Raw genomic sequence first — 14192 nt, 5'->3', positions numbered from 1 at the left:
CAGCAAGGACCCAGGCCATGTGGCACATGTAGGCTCAATTCACAGCTCTACCTACCCCAGACCCTTGAGAGCTCAGGGACTCCAAACACCCTCATGCGATATACAGTAGCTAAAGTCTACCCCCCCAGTAGTGGAGAGTTAGTGTTCAATGAGAACCGAGTGTCAGTTGGGGCAGAAGCAGAGCTCTGGAGATGGACGATAGTTATGGTTACACAATAGTGTCAATTTATTTAAACGCCACTGAACTGTGTATCTCAAAATGGTTAAATTTTATGTTATGAATAGTTTACCACAATTTTTTTTTTTGAAGTTTGGCCCTCAGATAAAGGAGACAATTGAGGGATGCCTGGGTGGCTCAGCAGCTGAGCATCTGCCTTTGGCTCAGGGCATGATCTGGAGTTCCTGGGATCAAGTCCCACATCAGGCTCCTTATGAGGAGTCTGCTTCTCCCTCTGCCTGTGTCTCTGCCTCTCTGTGTCTCTCATGAATAAACAAATCTTTAAAAAAGAAAAAAAAAAAGAGACAATTGAGAAATAGAAACAAAGTACTTTCTAGCTCTCCCAAGGGTTCAAACTTAAAACCCAAGATTCTTATCTACTGATAGTGGAAATGAAGACCAGCCCAAGAACTGGCCCTCCTGCCAGTCCCAAATCCACCCCATGGTCCCATCGGCCCCATTGGTCCCATCTGGAGGCTGCATAGACTGGGCACAGGCCAGAGGTGTCCCGGAGGGCTCCGCCACACACACTGCCTCGCTCCCCTAGAAGCCCCAGAGTCCAGCTCCACTGGCTCCTGTCCACAAACAGTGGCTGCTCAGGACCCTCCTGCTCCAAACCCTCAAAACAAAGAAGAAGTGCCGCAAGGGAAAGAGGAAAGAGGAATTAAGTCATCTTCAGCTTCTCCCCCAAGTTGAGCTGAGAAGAATCAAGACGCTTTTTAGGCCCAATGCCCAGAGACAAAATAGGAGATGAAAATATTTATTTGTTTCTAAGGCTCTTACAATCCCGGGATGAAAAGCCCACCTTGGTTGTAACTTACTGCAGCTCGAGCTGCTTCCCAGGCAGGTCTCCCCATGGGCAGCCACCCGTTGCTCAGGTCTCGGGGCAAGAAGTTCCACCATCCCCCTGGGGAGAAAAAGTGGGATCCCTGTCCCAACAGAAACTGATTCTATTAAATGAGAATTATCCCCGATTGGCATCAGGGAACCATAAATAGCCCAGCCGCCCCAGTTGAATCACCAGAACTAGCACTGTGTCAGCATTTCTATATAAACCAGGGTTTGCTAGGGGATTAGCTCACAGCCATAAAAAATTTGCTCCAGGCTGAAACTTGGCCTAAAGAAAATCTCAGCCCAGGAGTAGATACTGAAAAGAAAGCCAGACAGACACCGCCCCCAAACCTCTCGAGGACAAGGGTGCCTCTGACCAGGACCTCTTACACCGGGGCTCTGTTGTCACCAGCATGTAAGAAGCCTGGTGATTTAGGGCACTGCTTGGGGTTGCCATAATTCAAAATTTGGTGGTTTTTTTTTTTTTTTTTCTTTTTCAAGCCAAAAGAAGGGATATTTGCTGCTTTGAGAGCTTTGCATAGGCCTGAGTTTGAGAGTGTGTAATCTAAATCCTCCCTTTTCTCTGATGACAGCTAAATGTCAAGCAAAGAGATTTCCCTGGGCAGGGAACCGGGGCTCATGTGGATTCTTTGTACACTGTGGGCACAAATGGGTGCTGTCTTCTACCCGAAAGGTAAAAGGGAAGATTCTGAAAGTAAGGCCTGGGAACCTACTTTATCATAAGGAACCTACTCTATCATACGTAACTCCATGTATGACGCAGGTGTAGTCAGTGCTAAAAGGAAGTTGTTTTGGTTTGTTCCCCTGGTAGATAGTCCAATATCAACTACTAAATAAAGTTAGATGCTTCTACATATCATATACATATCTTCCTGGCAGATTCATGATCTAATTTTTTTAATCTATAAAAATATCAGAAGAAAAATTAAGAGAATATATATGTAAATTTAGAGTGGGGTGGTCTTCTTAAATAGGTCCTAAAAATCAGATGCCCTTAGGGCACCTGGGTGGCTCAGTCAGTTAAGGGTCTATCTTCAGCTCAGGTCATGATCCCAGGGTCCTGGGATTGAGCCCTGCATCATTGGGCTCCCTGCTCAGCAAGGAGATTGCTTTTCCTTCTCCCTTTACCCTTCCCCGCCACTCTTGCTCTCTCTCCTTCTCAAATAAATAAAATCTTTAAACACACACACACACACACACACACACACAAACACACACAAACCCAAAAAACCAGAAGCCCTAAGAAAGAGAAAGTTTTGATATATGGTAACACAGTTTTGAATTTTAGGTAGCCAGTTTTGTCACATATGGCAAAGGGTTTAAATGTTGTCTTAATAAAAGACTCTTATAAATTAACAAGAAAAAGAAAACATGGCAGAAGAAGAGGCAAAGCTTATGAAAATTCAATGTAAAGAAGAAATGAAGTTGCCAGCAAACAATGAAAAGATAGGCCACTTCACTGTAGCTGAGGAAATACAAATTAAAATAACAAATGTGACCCATCAAATTGACAAAATGAAAGCCAATGAGTCAGGGCCAGTGCTGGTGAGGATGTGGGGCGGGCAGGCACTATGAACTGTTCCTACTCTTAGCAAAGTTCTCTGTAGCATCTCTGAACACTTAAAAGGCCCCAAGCCTCACTTTCAAGAGTACGTCCTACAGGCCATACCTGCGGGAATGTTTATTGCAGCACAGTTCATTAGGGTTAAAAATTAAAATCAAAACAAATGTCTATCCATTGAAGTATTCAATAAGTTGATGTTATGCATATATCACTGAGTATAAATTATGCAGGTATTAGGGGAAAAGGAATAAATAACAACTTACCTTTACTGGCAGAAGAAAAACCATGACAAATTTTTTTATTTTTAATTATTCACATATTATAATGCATCCTCCTTTAACACTGCTTGTCTTGTTAATGAGTCTCTTTTTATTTTTCTTTTATATGAGTTAATATTTTTTAAAGGGTATTTATACATGTCAGAAGGTTCATTTTGCCTATACCCTTACTGATAGGGGAGGCTTTTTTTTTCCTTTTCTCTTTCTTTCTTTCTTTCTTTCTTTCTTTCTTTCTTTCTTTCTTTCTTTTTTTTCTTTCTTTCACAAATTTACTACCTAATGTAATACCATGATGTGATACTTAATTGTAAAACAATGTGAAGATATAGAGTGTGAGCCACATTTCATTTTATAAATAAGTGGGAAAAAGTAAAATCCCAATATATGTGTATACTTTTTAATTTAAGGTGGTTTGTGTGTAGAACGAGATGTACATGAAATTACCCTGTATTGTGAATACTGGTAACCTCAGGGGGAACAAGCCTGGAAGGGAGACCCACAAACTATTTTACTTTTTCTTTATATCCCTCTATATTGTTTGGCTTTTTAGAACAAATATATTAGTGTTATAAAATTTTTTAAACAGGAAAGTTTTAATCATTCCAAAAAACAAAATTCACTGGTAGTGGGGAGGTGGTAGCTGAACTTTCACACGCTTCATAAACACTATGGAGAGCACTAACTAACACTACAGGGTGGCAGAGAAGTGGCACTGCCCCTGCACCCCGGGAGCTCTCGGACAGGTGGGGAAGACCAAATACACAAAGCCCTGAGAAAATGATTCAAAAATCCACAGGGATTCAGAGGCAGGCAGGATCTGGGTGTTCAGCAGAGGCTTCACGGTGGAGGCTCCCCCGGGCTTTGCGAACTGAGAACGGAAGGACTTGGATGAAGGGAGGATTAGGGGAACCAAGCGAGCAGCAGCATGAACAATAGGGCCCTGGCCGGGACGGAGCCTGGTCCCGACAGGCCGGGCCGGGAGAGGGCCCGCCACACCGTGGTGCCCAGCAAGCCCCCTGAGGCCCCGGCGGCTGCACCTCTCATGCCTCACACGGTGGCGCCCCTAAACGAGAGTCTGCACATCGGTCTCACACCGCCTGTGCGATGGACGGTTTCGGTTTCCCTTCACGCCACCACTTCTCTGGGGAATGATTCACAGCCAGACTGCTCTCTGCCCCAGTGCTGAGCCAAAGGCAGGCACCCAGAAGTCTGGGAGCCCCCCTCCCAGGGATCACAGGTCTGTGAGGCTGGCTTCTGGGGTCACTGAGTTGTGTTCACGCCCAGCCCAACCCAGGTTGCTCCACAGCCCCCCACCTCATGCCAGCACCCCCCCACACACACAGAAGCCCCCAGACAGCCACCATCTTCCCAGCTGGGACCTAAGCTGCTGAGGGCAGCGACCAGACCTGACGGGTTCACGCTTCTCTGGCGGGTACAGGGCCAGAGGGGTGCTCAGCGAGTCAGTGACGACCAGTGTCGGTTCACAGAGCTGGTCTTTGCCCAGAAGCCCTGCCTCCCCGCCGTGCTGTCTGGCAGAGCGATAATACCACCAGGTCTGGGAGCTAAGAGTTGGGATCTGGGGCTTATGAGACCAGTCGACAATGTGAAGTTCTGAGAGACCAAAAGAACATAGCGGCCCACATCGACATTCTTAAGGGAGTATTTGATCAGAAGAGGACAGTGTGTGGATTGTTTTCTACGGGGGAAGGAGGAAACAGGATAGTCTGCAAATTATTTTCGTTAGACGCACAAGGAGTTGGTCTATTTCCCATGATTTGTAAAGGAGGAGAGTAAGGAAGGAGGGTGGTTTTCCCACACGTACATCCTTAGTCAAAAAGGGTGACACTTTATTTATTTCAAACCCAGGAATGTCTTGGTGAGACTTCTCCTAAATTGGTCAGGAATAGCAAGGCCAGCTCTGAGGACAGACATGTCCCTTCCTGCCAGTCCCTTCTGTCAAGCCCTCAGTGGTCTATCTCCAGCCAGCACGCCAGGGACCCACTTGGTGCAGCTCCTGTCAATGCTCAGGAGAATCACGCCCCCCACCCATTTCCAGTCAGCCCCTGGAGGTGTTCACTTGGTCAGCCTCAGCCTATACTGAGCTGTGGTCCTGAGAGGGTGGGCGGAAGATACACAGTAGCCTCTGGGTTCTTCCAACACAACTCCTCATTAAATCTGTCTACCTTGATACCTAGTTATTGAGCATCCACAGATAGGTGCAAGATCTTGAGCCCCAGGGCAGGTATGGCTCCTGACCTCATGAACCAAGCTGGTGGCCCCCCAATCTGGGACTTACCTTCCAGAACCCACAGGAATGATGACACCTTCCTCCTTCCAGGGCAATCACTGCTACTCCTAAAATCCAAAGGGGCTGGTCCCCTACCTTAGTTTCAAAATCTTTGACTTTAAAAATCTTTGCTTTCTGCTCGAAGGAACTGGGGTGTCTTCATACTCATTCAATCAACAAGTATGTAGGGAGTGCTTCTTAGGAGGCACGCTGTGATCCGCATGGTGAGTACAGAGCAGTGAACAAAAGAGGCAGAAGTCTCTACCCTTGGGGGACTTAAAGGTTAGTAGGGGGGCACAGAAGAAAAGTGGAGTCATTTAGGGACGTGCTGTAAGCTAAAGCGAGGGCAGGGCGTGCCGGGAGGGGAAGGGGCTACGTTCAACAGGGTGGTCAGCAAGGTTCCTTCTCAGCCCTGCCCGCTCGGCCTTTATCTTCTTGCTGAGATGGTGTTATTATGGTTCCCAAATGGCTGAGCTTCGAGTGAAGAGTTCATCTGTAATGGGATTATCTCTGGCCCTGTTTGCTTTCATTACAGTCCGACTCTCCGAGCATGAGAATCTAACCTTACCGAAAGCATATTTTGGTAATCTGATATAAACTAAATTTAAACTTTGACCTCCAACAATAAAAACGCTACTTTTCTCCCTCTGAAGACCTGAAATTCAGATTAAGGGCCTGCCAGCTTCACTTTCCGGATTTCTCACTGACTTCTAATTAGATTCTAAGCATTCCTCAGAAGGGGCTGAGCACAGGCCCCCAGCCCACGGCGGACACCGGCCCACAGGCCTGGCTTCTCCTCATTCCCATCAGAGGTCAGATGTCTCTGCTAGCTTTCCTGCACCCTTCCCTCCAGCTTCTATATCATGGTATCATTGCAGAATGCCAAGCTAGTGCTAAACACTCACCATGAAATTGCAGCCTTAAGCCACATCACAAATTTGTTCTGATTCCCGTTTTGCACGAACTGCTGTAATCCTGCTATAGGTCAAGGTTAAGTATGAGCTTACTCAAATCTGCCCCCACGTCGTGTTCTAATTCCTATAGGTTATCTTATTTAGAAATTAAGGCAAGCAAAATCCACGGCGGGGGAGGGGGGCATCTGCCGCCAGGGTGGCTCCTTGCCACCAGTCTGTCAACCAGTTTCTGCCTCTCAGAGCTTGGTATTCATAGGCTGTGCAGGTTTGCAAGACACAAAATTGAAATCTTGCTTTTTCCTTTTTTTTTTTCTTTCTTCTTCTTCTTCTTTTTTTTCCCCCCCCCCCAAAAGAGACCTGAAGTAAGTTTCACGATCTAGAGCAGAAAAAACAACTAAACATTCAAATTCAGGGATGTCCCACATTAATAACTGTTCACCGAGGAAGCATTTCCTGTTTATACATTGAGCTAATGAGAATCCATCACCCCTGTCAAATATACTGAACACCAAATTCAAATGTCAAACCAAATGTAAGAGGTCACACATTTCCTTTGCTAACTAAAAGTGTAATTCATAAATATTATTGCTACCAAACTCTCCATCTACAACATTTGTTTAGAAATATGCACATGTAATATAAATTGTGATTAAGTTAAATGGGTATATTATTTCCTGTTTTAAGGGCTAACAGCAGCATGAATTATGCTTTACTGCAAAGAAGGCTCAAGTCACAAGCAGTTCTGTCTAACTACAGCCCCACATTTTACACCCCAGACTGATTTTTGCACGCTCATTCATAAATACTTTACATTACCCAACCTTGCTGATAACTTTCACTTCTGCTGCCTTATAAAACAGCTCTTACTATTGAAAAGGTCAGCTAAATGGACATAAACTTTGGGTCTAAATACATTTAAAAATAAAAGTGGAAAAATAAATAAAAATAAATAAAAATAAAAGTGGAAAAACAAAACAAAACAAAACAAACAAAAAAAAAGATTTACGAATCCAGGGTCTTCATTTACCTATGGAAGCATAATATCAGAAACCAAATTAAACTGAAACTTTGCATCTGTGGCATGATTTAGTGAGATAGGAAATGTTACCACAGGAAGCAACAACCCAGATTTTTAACTTCCACAATTAATATTAGGGAGGAGAGAAACCAGTAGGGAAACAAGCTTTCGTTTCATCTGTATCCACAAATAAATTCAACGAATGTCCTTCGTTTAAAAAAAAAAAAAAGTGTATACAATATTTATGTTATTTTAGAAAAACAAAATTTATTTTAGCAAGGGAAGCAGAACAAACTGAAAAAGACTCTCACCTAAGAGCCAGAGAGGGCTGTCAGTCATGTCTTCCTCATACTCAAATCAGAGGATGAAAATAGGAAAAGACCAGACTCCAAGCTGACCTGTAACAGTCATGCTCTGTCAGTTTGGGAGAGAGGTACAGTTTGACTCTACTCATGAAAACTATGACTGACAACAACACCAGGGAAAGGAAAAAAAAAGGTCGGGGGGACGAGCATGCAAAAAAAATCCCTCCCTTCCCCAGCCTAGGTTGAGAGGTTTTTTTCCCACAGCCAGGCTGGAGGACTTAGCCCCATATCTTGGCAGAGCCCCACTTCCCTATCAGCAAGCCTGCTGGTCCTCATTCCCATGGGAACCAGGTCTCCCTGGCCACCCTGGTCTGAGGCATGTAGAGGAAAGAGGTGGGTAAGAGGCTCCTTCCAGGAGCTCTGAGTCATCACTGTTTTCAAAACTCTTCCCAAGGAGAGCCAGCCTGACGCCATTGTGCCAGACAATTTTGCAATGAAACCAAGTCTTTGATGTCATGGGCTGGGAAGGAGGGATAAACAGGGCCCCTCAAAGAGATAACCAAGATGACTGTCCGGTTTTTGAGATCTGGTGAAGAGCATTTCATAAACTCCAGAATCAGAAATGGATAATTAACAGATCCCACTGAAGATCCTATCTGAGGACCCTCTGCATCTAACCACAAGGCAGGCAGGGACACATTCTATCTGCCCCCTTGCCTTCCCTGAAGTTTGGGCTGAATGGGCAGATTTGGGATTTGAGAATCAAAGTATGTAGCTCTTATTAAATATTGTAAATTAGGTTTCCAATAATTCAATCATGTCATTTTTTCCATCATAATATAATAGTTATATCAATGGATTGTTTTAAATACAGTACCTTCAAATCTGTTAACTGCAATTTTGGCATAAAAATGATTTTTTTATTTCACATTCTAAAAATTGGGGGATAATTTACATAGAGCAAAATGCTTAGATCTTAAGTATTCTGTTCTAATAGTTTTGGTGAATATACATAAAGACAGACCTTTTCTCTCACCCAAAAAGTTCCCCACACCTCTTCTCAATTTTCCACCCTCAGAATCAACGACTAATTTGACTTCTATCTGTAAGTTAGCTTTTCCTATTCTAGAATGTCTCATAAATGGACCAAATATCATGCACATTTTTATATCTTCATTCACTCCCCACATTTCTGACATTCATCCATGATACTGTATGAGTTAATAGTTCAGTCCTTTCTGTGGCTCAGTATCTATTGTGTGACTACACCTCTGTGTATTTATCCATTCATTCTTCACTGATGGACACGTGGGCTATTTTACAGTTTCAGAATTTTATGAATAAGGCTGTTATGAGCATTCTTACATATGAACTTTTATAAAAATACATTTTCATTTCTCCAAAGAAAATACCCAAGAATGATCTTTGTAGGGTCAGAGGGTTAATGTACTTTTAAGCTTTTTAAATAAGTACCAGTTTTTCAAAGTGGTTATACCATTTCACACTCCCACCAGCAATGTATGAGAATTCTAGTTCCTTCACAACCCCTCTCACAATTCCCTTTGTCAATCATTTTCACTTCAAACCTTCTGGTGGATAACTTCCGGTGGTTAACTCTGGCAAATGACTCATCATAATTTTAATTTGTATTTCCTGGATGCCTAATGATGTGGAACATTTTTTCACGTGTTACTGGCCATTTGTGTGTCTTCTTAAGGAAATTTCTACCGAAATAATTTTTGCTCGTTTTTTATTAGATTGTTTGTTTTTTATTAATGAACTGTAGGAGTTTTATATATTCTGGATCCAACACTTCTGTCAAAGTCATGGCTTAGCAATAGGTTAGCGTATGTGTTAACCTACTCATTTTCTCAACAGTGTCTTCTGACAGAGATTTTTAATTTTGATATAATCCAGTTTATCAAGTTTTATTTTTATGGCCCATGGTTTCTGGGATCCCTCCAAGGAATCTTTCCCAATGTGGCCCAAGGTTGCAAAGATATTCTCCTATGTTTTTTCTAGTAATTCTATTGCTTTAACTTTTATGCTTAGGTCAATGACCTATATTGAATCAATTTTTATATATACTTAGAGGTAGAAGCCAAGATTCTTTTTTTTTCCTAATGAATATCCAATTGTTTCCATACCATTTGTTGAAGAGATTTTCTTTCCCGATTGAATTTCCTTGACATTCTTGGACCAAAATTCATTGGACCATGTATCTGTGGATCTATATATACCCTCCCTCTATTCTGTTCCATTTATCCATTTATCCATCTTTTCATCAATACCACACTGTCTTGATTACTGCAACTATGGAGTCAGTCTTGTTATAAGGTAGGGTAAGTATTCCAAATTTGTTCTATTTTTTTCAATATTCCTTTGGTTATTTCAAGCCCTTTGTCTTCCCATATAAATTTTAAAATCATTTTGTTAAAGAAAAGAAGCTTGTTAGGCTTTCAATGGAGATCAATCATTTTGGGGAAATTGACACTATAACAATATTGAGCTTTCCAATCCATAAACATGGTATACTCTTCATTATTTAGATATTCTTAAATTTCTGTCAGCAACATTTTATAATTTCAGTCTTAAGCATCTTTCATTAAATTTATCCCTATGTATTTGATTTTTTATACTATAAGAAATATTTTTTTAAGAAATATTATTTTTAAAACTTCATTGTTAATTGTTCATTGCTAGAATATGGAATGTAAACTTGGTCATAACTTCTAGTATTACACAATAAATTATTAGTTCTAGTAATTTTTATTTTTTTTTTTTTTTTTTTTTTTTTTTTTTTTTTTTTTTTTTTTTTAGTTCTAGTAATTTTTAAAATAGGTCTTAGGAGTTTTTTTTGTACAAAATCATGTCACACATAAGCAAAGACAGTTTTACTTCTCCCTTTCCAATTTGTATGTTCTTCATTTCTTTTTCTTATATTATTGCCTTATCTAAGACTTCTAATAAAATGTTCAATGAAAATTTTGAGTGACATCTTCACTTGGTCTTCAATCTCTGGAGGAAAGCATTCAGTCAGCAATAAGTATGTTAGCTGTAGGTTTTTTGTAGAAGCTATCTGTGAGGTTGAGAAAGCTCCCTTTCTAGTCCCAGTTTGCTGAGTTTTTACCATGAAAAGATGTTGAAATATGTCCACTGCTTTTTCTTCATCTATAGAAATCTAATTTTTCCCTTAATCACATTGATGAATATATATTGGCAAATGATATAGATTGGTTTTTAAATATTATACCAACTTTTTTCATCCCTAGAATAAACTCTACTTTACCATCTCCTATATATCATTGATTTTTCTTTTTTGCTAATATTCTTTTAAGGATTTTTTTACTTATATTAAGCAGGAATTTTGATCTGTAATTTATTTTTCTTACAGTATCCTCATCTGGTTTTGGTATCAAAGTAATGCTTGACTCATAAAAAGTGGGGAAGTGTTCCTTAATACTCTTTCTGAAAAAGTTTGTGTAGAATTGGTATTATATTTTTTCCTTAAATACATTAAAGAATTCATGAGAAAAATCCTCTGGACCTGGACTTTTGTTTGTGTGTGTGAAGCTATTTAATAACAAACTCAATTTCTTTCATGAATGTGAAAGAAAGGTTTAAATTTTTCTATTTCTTCTTGTTGGTTTTTAAGTTATGTTTTTCAAATCATTTGTCCCTTTCATACAGGTCACTGAAATTTACTGGTGTAAAGTTGTTCGTAATATCACTTCACTATCCTTAAAATAACTTTAGTGCTGTCCTCTTTTTTATTCCTCATGTTAGTAATTTGTGTCTTCTTTTTACTTTTTTATAATTATTATTATTATGGTTAGGAAATATATAAAATTTATCCTTGTAACTATATCTAAGTCTACAGTTCAATTAAATATATTTACATTGTTGTATAACCCATCTCCAGAGCTTTTTACCTTGGAAAGCTGAGACTCTCTATTAAACAGTAAATTTCTCTAAGCATTTATCAATTCTATTGATCTTTTTTAACAAATTATCTTCAGGTCTTTGCTGATATGCTCTATTAATTTTCTATTTCACTGGTTTCCACTCTTTTTATGGTTTAATTAGCTCAACCCTTTGAGCTTAAGATGGAAACAAATATCACTGATTTTGTGCTTTTATTTTCTAATATAAGCATGTAAAATTTTACATTTCCCTTTAAAATTTGTGCACTCAAAAATATCAGTGTCACATTTTCACTATCTTTAAAGTATTTTCTAATTTCCCTTGTGATTTCTTCTTTGACTCATGGGTTAATTTCCAAAGATTTGAGGAATTTTGCAGATAACCTGTCATTGATTTCTACTTTAATTCCATTTTGTTTAAAGAACATACTTAGAAATTCAACCTTTAGGGCAGCCCGGGTGGCTCAGTGGTTTAGTGCCACCTTCAGCCTGGGCAGTGTGATCCTGGAGACCCGGGATCGAGTCCTATATCAGGCTCCCTGGATGGATCCTGCTTTTCCCTCTGCCTGTGTCTCTGCCTCTCTCTTTCTCTCTCTCTCTCTCTCATGAATAAATAAAATCTTAAAAAAAAAAACAAAGAAAGAAATTCAACCTTTAGAAATCTTCAGAAATTTATTTAGACTTCTTTTATGGTCTAGTTTGTGATCTATGTTGGGGGATGCTCCAGGCCCACTTGAGAAGCATGTGCACTTGAGCTTCTGTTGTTGGGTAGGTGTTCTACAAATGTCAAGTACATCAGGTCACTGGCAGTGTTCAGATCTTTTGTATACTAATAATCTATCAGTCTATTACTGAAAGACGGGTCTTAAATTCTTCAGCTTTGATTCTGTCAATTTTTGCTTTATGTATATTGAAGTTTTGTTATTAGGTACAAATATAGTTTATATTTTTAGGTCCTTTTGATTAATTAACCCTTAATGGGTTTGTAAAATGCTCCTTTTATCTTTTTATCATCTTCAAGTCTACTCATTCTGAAATTAGTATAGTATAGCCTGTTTTCCTATGCATAGCATTTGCACGGTACCTTTTCCAAAGCTGTTACTTTCAACATGTTTGTGACTTTATGTTTATGCTATACTTTCTGTAAAAGTCTTCCACTTTTATCCAGTATGACAATCTCTGAACATTTTATTTGGGAAGGTTAATCCATTTAGATTTAATTCCATTATTTATATATTTTGATTTTGAACACACCAAATTTGGGCCTGTTATTTGTCCTTTATGATCTTTGCTTTTCTATTACTCCCATCCTGGATTTCTGGGATGAAATAAGTATTTTTGCATTTCATTTCATCTCTTATTAACACTTTAGGCATGCCTACTTGTATTTTATTTTCCAAGAGCTTTCTAGGAATTACATGTTTATCTTTAATTCATCACAGTTAACTTTCAAAAAAATTACTTTGTGAACAATGTAAGAACTCAATGACAATATATTTCCAATCACAACCCTCTCACTGTTTGTGTTCTTGTTGCCAAAAGTTTTAGTCTAAAAAACTATAAACCCCCATGTTCCTCTGTTATTACTTTTACTTTAAATGACCAATTACCTTTAGGGTCTTAAAAGTACTTTTTATTTTTTTTTAATTTTTTACTTATTTATGATAGTCATACAGTGAGAGAGAGAGAGAGAGAGAGAGGCAGAGACACAGGCAGAGGGAGAACCAGGCTCCATGCACCAGGAGCCCGACGTGGGATTTGATCCTGGGTCTCCAGGATCGCGCCCTGGGCCAAAGGCAGGCGCCAAACCGCTGCTCCACCCAGGGATCCCTTAAAAGTACTTTTTAAAGAGCTGTTCACTCTTTCTGGTATTCTTCATTCATACAAATCCTTCCTGTAGGACCAGGTTTCCATCTGAAATCATTTTCTCTTAAATCAGAGAACTCCATTTAGCATATTCTGCTCTCCAGGAGATTGATTTTTTTCAATAATGAAAATGTCCATACTTCATTTGTGAAGCATATTTTTAAAAGATATCTATCTATCTATCTATCTATCTATCTATCTATTTATTTGAGAGTGAGGGAGAGAGAGAAAGAATGAGCAGAGTGAGGGGCAGACATAGAGGGAGAGGCAGACACCACACTGAGCAGGGAAGAAGATACGAGGCTTGATCCCAGGACCCTCAGATCATGACCTAAGCAAAAGTAGATGCTTAACGGACTGAGCCATGCCAGCATCCCAAAATATATTGTCACTGGATATAGAATTCTAGGTTGGCTGGAGTTTTAATCTGTTGCTCCTTGCAGCACTGTGACAATGACATTACTGTCTTCGGATCTCTATGCTACCAGATGATAGTCAATGGTCATTTTTTTTAAAATAATAAATTTATTTTTTATTGGTGTTCAATTTGCCAACATACAGAATAACACCCAGTGCTCATCCCGTCAAGTGCCCCCCTCAGGGCCCGTCACCCATTCACCCCCCGCCGCCCTCCTCCCCTTCCACCACCTCTAGTTCGTTTCCCAGTGTTAAGAGTCTTTATGTTCTGTCTCCCTTTCTGATATTTCCTACCCATTTCTTCTCCCTTCCCTTCTATTCCCTTTCACTATTATTTATATTCCCCAAATGAATGAGAACATATAATGTTTGTCCTTCTCCAATTGACTTATTTCACTCAGCATAATACCCTCCAGTTCCATCCACGTTGAAGCAAATGGTGGGTATTTGTCGTTTCTAAAGGCTGAGTAATATTCCATTGTATACATAAACCACATCTTCTTTATCCATTCATCTTTCGATGCACACCGAGGCTCCTTCCACAGTTTGGC

At 39.9% G+C, this 14192-nt stretch overlaps 1 long non-coding RNA gene across 4 annotated transcripts in view; it reads right to left on the bottom strand.

Moving 5' to 3' along the window:
* LOC119876800 overlaps nt 1–14192 on the bottom strand; it is a 300097-nt gene that overhangs the window by 68100 nt on the left and 217805 nt on the right. The gene's annotated exons all lie outside the window — the stretch shown is intronic.

The sequence above is a fragment of the Canis lupus genome, chromosome 11, assembly GCF_011100685.1.
Source record: "Canis lupus familiaris isolate Mischka breed German Shepherd chromosome 11, alternate assembly UU_Cfam_GSD_1.0, whole genome shotgun sequence".
Taxonomy (NCBI): Eukaryota; Metazoa; Chordata; class Mammalia; order Carnivora; family Canidae; genus Canis; species Canis lupus.
Note: the sequence above shows the minus strand (reverse complement) of the source record. Positions and strands in the feature narration are given on the sequence as shown.